Consider the following 15,538-nt stretch of genomic DNA (forward strand, 5'->3'; position numbering starts at 1 on the left):
TGTGCCTTAAAGGAAGATATCTGCAAACCTGATACTGCTAAATGTAAGAAGAGGAAGGGTAAAATGACATCCTCCTGACCCAGAATTGGACAATTATTATTTTGAATACACCACATGTGAAACCTTTTCCATTTGAAGGAAAAAGATTGTCTCATCGAAGGTCTTTTTGACTCCTTGAGAATGTTCATGCACTCCTGAGAGAGACCTAAGTGTCCGTATTGCAGGAATTCAGGAGTCATGCTGTCAAGCTCATCGAAGGAAGGTTGGGATGGTAGATCGTCCCTCCAAGCTTGTGAAGGTGATCTGGTCTGCATAGCAGTTTTTTGTGTGGTCTTTCCGACAGATGTAGTATATCTGGGCACCACCACTGTCGGGGCCATTCTGGGGCTATCAGGATCCTCCTGGATCTGGCTCCGAACTGTTTATGGTTTTCTGGTATTAAAGGAATTAGAAGAAAACGGTAGAGAAATATTTTGGACTAGTCTATCAAAAGAGCATTCCCCTTTGTCACTAGTCAGTAAAACCTGGATGCAAAGTCTGGGCATTTTTTGTTGTTCTTGTCCGCAAAGAGGTTGATTTGAGGCTGACTCCATTCGTGAAAAATGTCTTCAACAACTTCTTCTTTTAAGATCCAGTTGTGAGCTTCTGTGAAGTTGCGACTTAGGAAATCTGCTTGGGTGTTTGATTCTCCTGGTAGATAAATAGTGGGGATTGTTAGACCTCTCTCTGGCCAGTAGCCACTTCCAGATGGCTTGTGCTTCCAGAGACATTGCACGTGAGCAAATTCTTACCTGTTTGTTCAGGTAATGCATTGTGTTGTCTGTCTGTATGAGGACACCATCTGCATTTATGGATGGGTAAAAAGACTTCAGGGAGAGGTGGATGGCTCGGAGTTCCAGCATGTTTATGTGATATAGCTTCTCCTTGGCCGACCACAAGTGTTGAACTTGTAAGTGGCCCATGTGAGGACCCAGCCCTGCCTAGAAGCATCCATGACAATACTGTGAGTAGGCGGATCCTGCAGGAAAGGCACGTCTATCAAAAGAGGCTGATGTTGCATTCACCATGTTAGCGATTGTTTGGCTTCTTGAGGCAGGACCAGTGTGTGGTGCCAGAGATTGAAACACGGAGACCACTGATCTTCCAGATTTTGTTGTAGTGGCCTCATGTGAAGCCCGGCATTGGGGACAATGAAAAGGCAAGAAGCCATCGCCCCCCATAATGACATCACCTGGGCAAGGAGTCTGGAGGAGGTTGCAACACTTCGTGTTGATTGAGGATTACCTTTCCTCCAAATGATACACACTTACTTGGTTTGTGTCCAGTGCAATCTCTCAAAAATTATTTTCCGAGTTGGTACCTTGGTGGACCTTTTGAAAATGACATGCCTCTCTCCAGGGATCTCAGGATCATAAGACAGATCTGATAGTGTTCATGTCTAAGTGCTGGGGAGGAGCTCTTGTCTAACCAGTCGTCCAGATATAGGCAGACGAATATTGTCTGTCTCCGCAGCTACTACTGCTAGGCACTTGGAAAATGTGCAAGGCTCCGATTTGAGCCCGAAGGGTAGCACTTTGTAGAACTTGAATGCTGAATACTCTGAATAGGAGAAACTTCTGATGTTTTCTGGTTATCAGAATGTGGAAATATGCATCCTGAAGATCAATGGCGCACATCCAGTCCCCCTTATGGAGCTGTGGGTAGATTTGGTATAAGGAAGTATGCAGAATTTCCTTCTGAGGATGTACTTGTTAAGAAGCCTTACATCTAAAATTGGTTTGTACTCTCAAAGTTGTGCCTCTTTTTTGGATCAGAAAGTAGCAAAAGAATACTCCTCCCCTCCCCCACACTGGAGTGGTAGACAGAGCCTGGGGAAGCTAAAACGTTGCTTTGTTTATGGTTTAACAGAGGCACCTGATGGTTGAGAAGAACCTTTTCCTATTGCTCGTCATCGAGGATGGTAGTGAGACCTGGCTTGGATTGAGTGTTGGAACCAATGAGGGGTTTGAACCCTTTGTTGGTAAGGCCTGCGACCGTAGGGTCTGAATTTACGTTTAAACTCCTTGTGCTTTTCAAGGCCCACATCTTTCAGTGTCTGATTCTGTCTTCATTTCAGCCATTTCATCATCTGCATGTGTTCTAAATAGAGATGTTCTTATAAATGGAAGATTTAGAATTCTCTGTTGGGCCTCAAGCTTAAGACTTGTGAGTCGGAGCCATGATAAGTGTCTTGCACAATTGCCAAAAGCGTATCCATGAGGTGCAAGACCTGACGCATCAGCAGCGGCACTGATGATTTGACTGCGACCAGACCGCCCTCCACACAAATTTCTTGGAAATCTTGCCTGTCCTGTTGTGGTAGTTTCTCATTGGATCTAGACAGAGACTCCCAAAGGGCTCTGTTATACCTCCCTAATAAGGCAGAAGCACTAGCAACTTTCATAGATAAAGCAGAAGTGTTACATATCTTTTTGCCCACAGAATGGTAATGTTTGCTGCCCTTGTCTGGAGGCACTGTTGACGAGGAAATATTTGCATGAGTCTTCCTTGCTGCTGCAACTATGACTGAATCTGGAGGAGGATCCACTTGTAAGAAAAGAGATCCTGCTCAGGGGCTTTGTATTTCTTAAGTATGCATGATGGAACCACTCGTGCTGATGCAGGAGTTAGGAACGTTAGCACAAAAGACCCGGAACCAGAGGAAGGAGAGGCCTTGAGGCCACTCTATGGTGGAGGGTTTTGAAGATGACGGATGAAGACGCCTGCAGAGAAGCAATATCCAGGTTCAACTTTGTTGCTCCTCTTATAAAAACGTCATTAAATAAAATAAGATCATCCACCGGAGAGACTGTCGTCGGAGCTGACTTAGATAGTGTGAGCGAATAGTCTCTAATCTATGAACAAGATGTTGTGGACCAGGAAGGGGTCCTATGTCTTCTGTGAGCAGTGGACTGGTGAGAATGTCTTGACCTGGTTCACGTTGTGTTATGTGGAGACCTCAACATCGTTCTATGCGTTCAAGGAGATATGGCCAGTGATCTTCTGGTGTGCAACCTTCTAGGTCGCTGTGGTGACGCTGTTTACGCCTGAGTTCTTGAAGCAGGTGAATCAGGAGAAAATGTACAAGGAGGAGTACTTCAAGGTGAAGGTGTATGTACGATGTCTCTGGATGGTGAGCAAGTAAATAATCAGACCTTGGACTGTGGTGAGTTTCAGTCTGATTTTGGAGACAGTCCTGAGGTCCAGGATCTATTGGTAAATGAGTACTCACTTCTGGAGACAGGGATCGGCTTCTCAACGTTGATATCCTTGACCTCGACGTCGAGTGAGTGCCTGAGTGACATTGTCTCTCTACTGTATAGTGACTATCGTCTCCACCTCGGTGGATGTTTTGACATTGAAACACCAGTGACTAGAGCCAAAGTCGACCGCGAGTGTTGATGCGACGGCGAGAGACTCACTGCCAAGCGTTGGACAGCTTGTTGCGACGGCGAACTTCCTTGTGACGTCAGGTGCCTCGATGGCGACTGTCATGACTCTAAGGCGTTGTGTCTCGATGTTGAGTGTTTCTTCGTTGTAGGCATCTTCGGCAAGTGTCTCAACTGCGACTGTTGCTTCGTCAACCTCTTTGATGTCAAAGGAAGTGATACCTGGCCCCTCGACGACAGCATTGACACATAAGGTAAGCATACCAGCATCTCCCTTATTGCTGAACTTCTACTTGTCAACAGCGATGGAGAACAATGTTTTTGGTGAGATTTGTCTGTTCTCCCTCTGTGCTGATGAGAGGAAGGCTCTTTTAAGGAGGTATTTGACCCCCGGAGGCCACTTGAAGGTTTTACCTTTCTTCTTTCTTGTCTAGCATGTAGTCTGCTCTTTTCTCTGTCCTTTAAAGTCATTTTAGAAACGTTCTTGCAAAGGTAGCACATCAGGACAGTGCGAGAAAGGTAAGCAGACAATACACAGATTGTGGATCATTTAATGCCACTTTTCTGTCACAAGAAGAGCACTTGTTGAATAAAGATGGCATTTTGTGACAGAAATTAAAACATGTTCAGTCTAAAAAAAAATGTTGAAAGCACACAGGGTGCTTAAAACTGCTGAAGGTTGAATCCTGAACTTTCTAAGGTATTTTTGTGACAAAAGTCAAGAAAAGCTGAATCCTCACTGAAGGAGCCGGGGGGAAAAAACAGACCTAATTGTCACCTAGATGTTTCGGAGGCCTGATGGGCTACAAGAGGTCCTGGAGGTCTTAAAGGCACAGTGCAAGTTTTTCAAACTGCCCTTTTGGAAACGCTCGGATTCCCCTCAATTTCGACATGTTTGCGGCTCTTCCCTGTCACAGGCACTTGGCCCACCTACACAGGTGAGGTATTATTTTTACAGGGAGACTGAGGGGAACGTTGGGTGGAAGGAAATTTGTCCTGGTGCGGTGATCCCACACAGAAATGTGGGAAAAATTTGATTTTTTTTTTTAGCTAAGTTTGAGGTTTGTTGATGATTCTCCGTAAGAAAACACTGGGGGATCCATGCTAGTCACACCTCCCTGGACTCGCTCGGGTGTCTAGTTTTCAGAAATGTTTGGGTTTGGTAGGTTTCCCTTTATGGCTGCTAAGCCCAGGACCAAAAACGCAGGTGCCCGCTCCCACACACAAAAACAGGTAGTTTTGTATCTGACAATTTTGATGTGCCCACATAGTGTTTTTGGCATTTCCTGTTGCAGGTACTAGGCCTACCCACACAAGTGAGATACCATTTTTATCGGGAGACTTGGAGGAACACTGGGTGGAAGGAAATTTGTGTCCCCTCTCAGATTCCAGAACTTTCTGTCACTGAAATGTGAGGAAAAGTGTTTTTTGACCAAATTGTGAGGTTTGCAAAGGATTCTGGGTAACGGAACTTGGTGAGAGTCCCACAAGTAACCCTATCTTGGATTCCCCTAGGTGTCTAGTTTTAAAAAATGCAGATTTGGTAGGTTTCCCTAGGTGCCGGCTGAGCTAGAGATCAAAATCCACAGCTAGGCACTTTCCAAAAAATAAGTTCGATTTCAATGTAAAAATGTGATGTGCTGATATTGCGTTTCCTGTCGCAGGCATTAGGCCTACCCACACAAGTGAGGTACCATTTGTATCGGGAGGCTTGGGGGGACACAGAATGGAAGAACAAGTGTTATTGCCCATTGTCTTTCTTTAAATTTTTTCCTCTCAAATGTAAGACAGTGTGTAAAAAAGACGTCTATTTGCGGAATGCCCTGTAATTCCCATGCTAGTATGGGCACCCCAGAATTCAGAGATGTGCAAATAACCACTGCTTCTCAACACCTTATATTGTGCCCATTTTGGAAATACAAAGGTTTCCTTGATAACTATTTTTCAGTCTTTATATTTCAGCAAATGAACTGCTGTATACCAGGTATACAAGGATAACCCACTGCAAGGTGCAGTTTGTTTATTGGCTCTGGGCACCTAGGGTTCTTGATGAACCTACAAGCCCAATATATCTCCGCAACCAGAAGAGTCCAGCATACGTAACAGAATATTACTTTTGAAAATATGACATTGCAGGAAAAAGTTACAGAGTAAAACGAGGAGAAAAATGTTTTGTTTTTTTGCCACCTCAATTTCAATATTTTTTTATTTCAGCTGTTATTTTCTGGAGGAAAACCTTGTAGGATCTACAAAAATGACCACTTGGTGAATTCAGAATTTTGTCTATTTTTTTTTTTTAGCTTTCCGAGATCCAGCATTGGTTTCACACCCATTTCTGTCACTATCTGGAAGGAGGCTAAAAGCACAAAAAAATAGTAAAAATGGGGTGTGTCCCAGTAAAATGCCAAAATTGTGCTGAAAATGTGGTTTTCTGATTCAAGTCTGCATGTTCCTGAAAGCTGGGAAGATTGTGATTTTAGCACCGTAAACGCTTTGTTGATGCCATTTTCAGGGAAAAAGACACAAGCCTTCTTCTGCAGCCCTCTTTTCCCATTTTCATTAAGAAAATTGAATTTTTGCTGTATTTTGGCTAATTTCTTGGTCTCTTCCAGGGGAACTCACAAACTCTGGGTACCTCTACAATCCCTAGGATGTTGGATAAAAAGGACACAAATTTGGAGTGGGTAGCTTATGTGGACAATAGGTTATGAGGGCCTAAGCGCGAACTGCCCCAAATAGCCAAAAATAGGCCTGGCACCTAAGGGGGAAAAGGCCTGGCAGCAAAGGGGTTAAAGAGCCCTGACTCCCAAAACAGTGGCAGTCTGGATGCTTGGCCAGTATACTACGTTGGAGAGGATATGTGGTACAGTGGCTAGCACTGCTAACTTCTAGACTCAGGTTTGAATCCCAGCCTTGGCTCAACATCCTGTGAGCGAGCAAATAAGTTAATTTCTCGGTGCCTAAAAAAATGGGTAGTGCCTGGTTCTCTTGCAAAGAGGGTCAAGTATGCACTATATAATACTGGAAAAATGACCAGTGATGTCTCTCTTCCAAGCAGAATTGATGTATTACTTACATGATAAAACAAGGCTTAATTTGTAAAATAATAAGTGGCTGGAGTCCCTAGTTTTTCTGAGAAGCCCCCAGCTGGCACTGATGGATGCCAGGTTGCTAAATACCAGGAGTGCGTAGGTCTGATTCCACCTCACGCTCATTGATTTTCACTACTATACCTCCTTGTCCATTTATTTCACTCTTCACATTCTTTTTCCCCAGTGCCCATCCTCTCCCTTTGTCACTGTATTTATGTCTTCCTCTTATCCTTTTGTGTTGCTCACTCTCTTGCTATGGGTCAAATTGTGATGAGAAAAAGTACTGGTCTCCAAACATGGGTCCTGGTGGGCCTCACCTAAAATCGCCAGATCCAATTAAGCACTGACAAGGAGCATACTTATAGTCAGAGCACCAGCTCTTACCAGGATGATACAGACAGTGTTGATCTTGGGATATTGAATACAGACCCAGTAAACTCTGGGGTACTCATGAATACAGACACAGAGTCAGTAAACTGTGGGTATCAAAACATCGATAGGTAGGAAGAAGGTGAAGTTGAGAGGCTACAAATTTGGGGTGCTTTTATAGCCAACGATACAAACAGTAAATCTTCCCTTCTCCATTTTTCTTTAAACGTTGAAAATAGTCTCGCATCCATATTAGCAGTTTTTCACATATTTTGCAATTCAAACAATCTGTTACGGAGCTAAGGTTGTGTAAAATCATAAACAGAGGGGAAGGGGACAGGCTTGAACTTGCACCACACTTGGATCACCTAAGCATTTCCGTTGCCTACAAGTGGAGGTGGTTCCTACCTATGACTAAATGCAAGACTGAATTAGCTCTTGTACTGTCCATGTCTTCTGGAGGCTATGCAATTAAACCATGACAGTCTCTTTATGCGGAATCTTTCTTCAGTCCTTTCCGACGCGGAACCGAGGGGACATTTGAACTTTTCTGTTTTCGCTCCTTCGGCGAATAGGTTCCTAAAGTCCCTGTTAAAACTCACAAACTCCATTCCTTCTATGTTGCTTTGCAGAAATGGGAGTACAATCCAGCAGCTGGAAAGCAAAATTAGAGCTGATGCATTGATAGGCTAGAATGTGGTCTCCCTCCATGGTAAAATTGAATAAAGATCACCAAAAATAATGAAGCAATATTTATAAGCTCTTACAGCGAATGGGTTGCAAATTTTGATATGACTCAAGCCAACCCAGGACTATCACTTCTGTACAGTTTAACAATAAACTGACCATAAGGAGAAAGAAACATGTTGATGAAATGTTCCTAGTTCACTGCCTTTCACTTTATGGCAAGTCCACTGAAAGCTCAGAGTACTTGGGGAACAATGCAAAAAAAATTGCTTCGCTCTTGGGAAGCATCTAGTGCATGCACTTTTAATGACGCTGTGCCTGCCTCTCTTGGACACTTTATTTTGTTGCCCACATTGCAAAACCTACTGAGATATTGGTACTTCCTAATTCAAAAGGTAGGAGCTGTAACATTCTAGTGTTCCATCATAAGTGGTTGAATTTCTTGATTAGGCATAAACCCCTAGTACTAGGAGTAACCAGATACAAAATAATTAAATGCTTAAACCAATTGTATTAGCAAGGGCAAAACATTGCTTTCAGTTAAGCATTTTGTGCTTAATTGGAAGAACTATAAGACATGTTGTGTAAGAATCTGACCTGGTGTGTGGTGAGCACATATGGTTTTTATCACCTTATACCAGGTCCAGGTAACCCCTATTAGTGGAGTATAGGCAGTATCTAGGAAGCCAGGGCTCTCTTGAGCAACCAAGACTCATCTAGGAGACATGCAAAGCTTATGCAATACCACTATAGTCACACAGCACTATCCCACATGAAAGAACCACAGTGTTACAAAAAAAGGTACTTTATAAGGGCAACACACATACTAGAATATTATTAGACAGTCTTCCCAACTGGAGGTAAATAAACACACTAAGTATATACACAATAGCAATCAGGAAAGAGCATAAGAAGCAAAAAGCATTGGCAAATGTATTAGAAAACAGTGTAGGCCATAGGGGCGGGCCAAACCATATACTAAATAAGTGGAAAGAGAGATACAGTCCCCCACCCCAGGATGTGGAATCAATAAAGGGGAGCTGGAGGAACTAGGAACCCCAATAGGTGAGTGCCAGAGTGATCCCCAGCGACCAGGAGAGCAGAGGTTAAGTACCTGGTTTTCTCCAAAACTACAAGGAGGACTTAGGAAAAGGATTGTGCAAGACCCAAACAAGAGTGAAAGAACGCACAGGTGGATTTTGCCACAGGATGACCTGCAAAGGAAGGGGGACCAAGTCCAGTTTGTGATGGAATGTCCGTTTGAGGCAGGAGCCATTTTGCAGCCTTCTATGAATGCAGGACCCGATCTACAGGGGACGAAGAAGACCAGCTGTGCAGCACAGGAGCTGAAGAGGAGTCACTGAAGTGATGCAGGTGATATCCCACCTCAGCTTTCTGGTTGCAGTCGGTCAGTGGTGCAGTAAGATTACCAAAAAACCTTGGCAAATGCAAGAGAGGAAGACGAGTTGCAAGGCTGAAGAGGACCAGCAAGGGCCAGGGGACTTGACCCAAGGAGGGAAGTCCAAGGTGACCCTCAGAAGTCGGGAGAGCCACAAGAAGCGGGGGCAGCCCCCACAGGTAACCCATTGGAAGCAGGCACCGCAGTCACGGTGAGGCCCACCCAGCACATCTGTAGGGGAGCCCCTCATTGCTGGAGCAGCACAGAGGAGACTGTGCTTTGCAGGAAGAAGTGCTGGGGGCCAGGGCTACCTGAAGCCTGAAGATCCCTTAGCGCAGGAGCAAACCAGCCTTGGTAGCTGCAAGAGTCGCGATGCACAAGGGTACTGTCCTTCAAGGAGCGGCAAGGGCTTACCATCTTCCAAGGAGGACAGCTGGCAGAGCGGACAAAGGGGACCACCCCAGACCACCACTTGAGATGCAGGGTTCACGCAGTTCCGGAGGAGAGCAGATCCACGCAGCTGGTAGTTGTTATAGTTGGTGCCTGGAGATGCAGGGGAGTGACTCCTTTACTCCGACCTCAGAGGATGCACCGCCGGGGAAACGCTGCAGTTGCTGGCAGGAGCCGGAGAAACAATGTTGCAAATCGAAGTCGTCGCTGGAGTTGCAGATTGTTGGTCTAGAGTCCAGTTGCAGTTCCAGAGGCCAGAAGAGAAAGTCAACGATGCAGAGGAGTCCTGCTGGAATCCTGCACGTCGAATCTGAGGACCCAATAAAGAGGGAGACCCTAAATAACCCAGGAAGGGGGACTGGAGACCTAGCGGGGTGACCACCTATCAGAAGGAGGCTGTGATGTCACCTATCTGACCTGGCCACTCAGATGCTCCCAGGGACCTATGCCCACCTTGGATTCAAAATGGCAGAATGACGTGGCCACCTAGATGAGCTCTGGGCAGCATCCATGGGGTGGTGATGGACAGGAGAGTGGTCACTCCCCTTTCCTTTGTCTTGTTTCATGCCAGAGCAGAGACCGGGAGTCCCTGGACTGGAGCAAACTGGTTTATGCAAGGAGGGCACCAAATATGCCCTTCAAGGAATATAGGTGGCTTGGGGAGGCTACCCCTCCCAAGCCATGTAACACGTGGAATAGAGGTGGCTTGGGGAGGATACCCCTGCCAAGCCATGTAACACCTATTTCCAAGGGAGAGGGTGTTACCTCCTTCTCCCTTAGGAAATTCTTTGCTCTGCCTCCCTCTGCCTGACTGGTCAAGAAGCAGGAAGGCAGAAACCTGTTTGAGGGGTGGCAGCAGCGCAGACTGTCAGGAAAACCCCAGAAGACTGGTAGAAGCAAAGCTGGAGGTAGTCTATGGAGCCCCCAGAGTGCATGGAGTCATATAACCAATTCTGGCATCAGTATTGGGACATGATTCCAACATGTTTGATACCAAACATGCCCAGGTTTGGAGTTACCATTATGTAGCTGGACACAGGTAGTGACCTGTGTCCAGTAAACGGGTAAAATGGCTTCCCCGCACTTACGAAGTCCAGTATAATGAAGCTGGAGGTCATAGGGGCACCTCTGCTCATGTAGGGGTGCCCTCACACATAGGTGCCTGCACTCCTCCCTCTGGTATAGGAAGGCCAACAATAGGAATGACTTACAATGACCTAATGCAGTGACCTGTAGTGAAAGAGTGCATTCACCTTTTCACGTAGGCTGCAATGGAAGGCCTGCAGACACATTTTGCTTGGGCTCCTATGGTTGGCACAATTCATACTGCAGCCCATGGGGAACCACTGGTGCCCCAATACCCTGGTACCTGGGTACCATATACTAGGGACTTATATTGGGGCACCACTATGCCAATTGTGAGGTATGCAAAGTCTTACGCAACAGAATTTAGAGGGAGAGAGCACAATCACCGGGGATCCCAGTGAAAGCATATTGACAGCAGGCAAAAAGTGGGGGGTAACCATGCCAAAAGGAGGGCACTTTCCTACATGTTGAAGCAGTAAAAATCAGGCTGAAAGCTATTTACGTAAGGGTCTTTTTTAGGCCTAAGCCTATCAGACAGCACAGCCTTCTGGTTTGCTGACAACATCTTGGGCACATTCGGAAAGCTTCGCAAAGAATGCATTCCATCCATTGCTTATCATTGGCTTTGTGTATTGTAACTCACATTTGCTTGCTTTTTATTTGCTGACTTTATTTGTTTTAGGCTGTCTAACTTGAGTTTGTCTCTTTTCGTGCCCAATCCCTATTTACTGTATTCTTTCACCAGTACTGAATCTGTAAACAGGTCTTTAATTCTTGCTCTTGTCACATTTCCTGTGCATTCAAAGACCGACGTCAAATATCAGGCTCCATCTTCCAGGAAGCTTGGTGTTTACTTTTTTTTATATGCCGTCAAGGTGAGAAGATTTTTGTAACAATCATGCTAGCTACTCGGGGTGTGCTGTATGATGTTATTTATTTTCTAGCACAAAACAAAATTTAAATGTCTGTGAGTGAACAGTGCAGATATTACAGAAAATGAAAAAGCAGATCTGAAGCACATTTTTGGTAATTCTGAAGTGTAGTGGAAACACACTTCACACATTATCACTAGTGCACTGTATACTTTTAACAGTAAAACTGTGTGCCTGTGCAAATGTAATGGTTATTTCAAATGAACATTTGTTTGTAATGGCAGTGCGCTACCACATAATGCATGCCTTGCTTTACCCCACTCCACAACACTGCACTTTACTCTGCACCAGTCTACACTACGTCACCGCACTATACTCTGCTTCACTGCAACACAATGCCACTCAACTCCACATTGCGTCACTGCACTCTACTCTGCATCACTTCACTCTATCCCATTTCACTAGACCTCGCTCCACCCTACACCACTCTACTGTATGCCAGTGCACTCTACCCCATACTACACTACTATGCACCACTGGACTCTGCCACTGCACTCTACAACACTGTACTCCATGACACTTCACTCTATTCTTAGAAAATCTACTGACATTCTATTCCACTCTTCGCCATGAAAATTTATGTGACTCCATGCCACTGCAGTCTACCCTTCACCACTTCACTCTATGCCAATGCACTCTACACCACTTTGTTCAAAGCCAATACAATCTATGCCATTGCACTCAACGCCAATCTAATCTGCACCACTGCACTGTATGCCACTTTAAACTGCACCGTTCTACACCACTGCACGCTACACCAATACACTCTACGCTACTCTACACCATTGCACTGTCACTTTACTCAGCACCACTCTACACCACTGCACTCTAAACCAATGCATTTTATGCCACTCCAATCTACACCACTGCATTCTATGACACTCCACCCTGCGCCGCAGCATTCTGTTCTGCATCAATGTACTCTTCTGCACTCTACACCACTATGCTGTACTCTGCATCACTCTACTCTATGCCAATGCACTCTATGATACTCTGCTCTGCTAGACTGCATACTCTGCCACTGAACTCAATGCCACTCTATGGCACTGCATTCTACTATACACTGCTCAACTCTATGCCACTCCACTGCATTGTACTCCACTCTACATCACTCAACTCTATGCCACTCTAATCTATCCTGCAACACTGCACTCCACACCCCTGAACTCTATACTGCTCTTCTCTATGCCACTGCACTCTAAGCCATTCTACTCTACACCTCTGCATTCTACCTGTACCACTACACTCTACATTGCACCACTCCCCTCTACAACACTTAATTCTACCCTGAAACAATCTACTCTCCTCCACTGCACTCTACTCTACCACTATATGTAACTGCACTCTATGCCAGTGGACTCTACACCCCTTCACCCAATGCACTCTATGCAATTCTACTCTGTAGCACTGTATGTAACGCCACTTCATTCCACTCTATAATGCTCCACTCTATTAAACTATACTGAGCTCTATGCCACTCCCCAACATTCTACTCAACTATGTGGCACTCTATGCAACTCCCTCTATGCCATTCCATGCCAAAGTACTCCACTCTAGTCTACCACACACTACTCCACTCTACTCTGCCACTCAACACACCATGCCACTCCAACGCTCTATGCCAGCGGTTCCTCAAACTGTGGTACGTGGACCCCCACTGGTGTGCAACACATTCCCAGGGGGTCTGCAGGCATCTCAAGGTCTGGCCGACAGGAAGGCACTTCTCCAGCTGGGGCCTCTCAACAGAAACACATGAGTGTTTTTATATTTGTTACTTCATTTGTGCTGCAGTTTTAAAAGCACTGCACATTCCTTGTATATCCACCAGTTTTAGGGCAAAAGTAATGTCAAGATAACTCTGGCGATTAATGTACATGCTGGAGCGAAATGGGAGGTTTGTATAGTGGCAGTTTTGACTCATCTAAGGTAGCGCAGATGATTAATATGCCTGCTGCAAGAACATGTATCATGTGTTGTCAGGAGTCAAAAGATTAGGAAACACTAGTGTAGAGTGTTGTAGAGTGGCGCGAGGGAGTAGAATGTCAGAGAGGAACGGCGTAGAGTGGAGTAGTGAGTCAGACTGGAGTAGCATAGAGTGTTGTGAAGTGCTGTAGAGCAGAATGGTGTGGTGCAGAGGGTATTGAGTAGAGGAGAGTGTTGTAGAGTAGGGTGGAGTACATTGTTGTAGAGTCTAGTGGCATAGAGTGGAATAGTGTAGGAAAGTGGAATGGCACTAACTTTTAGCCTTGCTGAACAGCAGCCACGCTGGTGTACAACATGGCTAAAACATATTGGCAAAGCCAATAGCTCTTGCATTGCGAGACCTATTGGCTTTGCCCAATGCTTGTTCCTTTCTGCAGAGTTCCAGGATTTTGTAAGGTGAACTGTCTGAACGGTTTTAAAAAGTGTCAAATGAAAGGCTGCAGGGTGTCAGGTTTTTCCTAACACACATCATTTAAATAACTAAGTCAACTGTACAAACATTTCAAAATATACATCGGTAGTTGTGAAAGCCAATTTTGGACTTCTGGGTGATCAAAGAAATATTTTAATGGGATGAAAACAAATCAGAACAATTAACCCAGTGATGTGCAAATGATAAATATATTTTCTGAAACCCAATTTTTACAGATTATTGTGAATACACTATATAGTTTTATCAGTAAAGCTGCAAGTTAGTGGGAAGGGATTTGGACACTTCTTCGACAATTGCAGTCTGTAAATGACAGTGTGCTACCACATCATGTTTTAATAATATATTTATTAAGAGTGAGTTCTTAAACATAAACCGAGAAACACTTCTGCACTGATAGCAATGCTATTAGTAAGCAAAAAGCCAAGTCATGGATCATGTGCACTATATGTGGGCTAGATTCTTATTATACATGAAGAACGTTTAGTCTACTTTATCAAACATACGTTTTTTTGGATTGCAGAAATGCTGAACTCACATATTCAAAGGTGCATTCATATGTGAGAATGAAGAAAAAGGTGACTGTAAAATAAAATATTTGCCTAGGATCCCACAATTTGAGACCAGTTTATGGGTTAAGTACATTACAGTTAGGTAGAGTCTATTATTCAAGTTACTCGACCTACAGGTTTTGTAACAAATGTTTGATTTTTCAAGGCCTATCAACCTGTATTCCTACATTTCTCCTCACAAAAGCAGTATCCCAAATATTGGATGGTTATATCACCCTCTGCAGAAGCAGCTGAAAATGTGGCTACGCCAACTGCTTTTTGGAGTTGCTTCCTTTTTGAGAAATGTGTTATATGTTATGGCTGCAGTGTTTGGCTCAGACGAAGGAAACATATCAACTTCACAAGTATCCAAAGATTAAGTACCGAGGAGAATCTAAGATGATGAGACATGCATCACTTGACAAGTTTCCTTTCCCATAAGGCCTTCTAACCATCAAATATTGTTTAAAAGCACAATTTCCTTATGTTTACATAACTGCTGAACAGGCTTTCAATGTCACGTCCTACCATCATGCATACCTGCATGCCACCTGTTAAAAACGGTACCCAACATGTGGATTAGTCAACCATACAGAAAAGGAACCGGCCAATTAGTGGTGTATATTGTCTGAGCCTCTTTCCACAGAAATCTAGCTAGAGGGGTGCCTATATACTACGGCCCTGGGATTTTCAAACACACAGAAAAATCTACCAAAAGGAAAACGTTTTTGAAACCTAGAGACCCTGGCGAATGTAAGGAGGTTCCTACTTGGATCAAACAAGCTTTTTTGTCTCTTACTGCAAATGTTGTACGATGGCTAAACAGATAGTGTTCCCTCACGTCTTAGCCAACATTTACTGTCAACTGCAAATGTACTAAAGGTCTCTTTGTCCCCATTTCTCCCAATACAAATATAACAGTCAAGAGGAACAAGACCGAGCCGTGGTTATGAAAACCATTTCACAAGAATACTGAACTGAAACGGTTGCAATTTTGTACCATCCTTCCCCACACAATACAAACATCGACAAGTGCGGCCTGCAGTTTAAAGAAAAATATGAGAAATCATGAGGGCATAACTCGGATCACTGGCAGCTCATTTTGCTGCTTTCACCTCATAAATGAAAGGA

General features: G+C 44.4%; 1 protein-coding gene across 1 annotated transcript in view; it reads right to left on the minus strand.

The window, feature by feature from the left end:
- Positions 1-15,538, minus strand: part of SEC62 (SEC62 homolog, preprotein translocation factor) — a 221,727-nt gene that overhangs the window by 49,455 nt on the left and 156,734 nt on the right. The gene's annotated exons all lie outside the window — the stretch shown is intronic.

This window comes from Pleurodeles waltl, chromosome 11 (assembly GCF_031143425.1).
Source record: "Pleurodeles waltl isolate 20211129_DDA chromosome 11, aPleWal1.hap1.20221129, whole genome shotgun sequence".
Lineage (NCBI taxonomy): Eukaryota > Metazoa > Chordata > Amphibia > Caudata > Salamandridae > Pleurodeles > Pleurodeles waltl.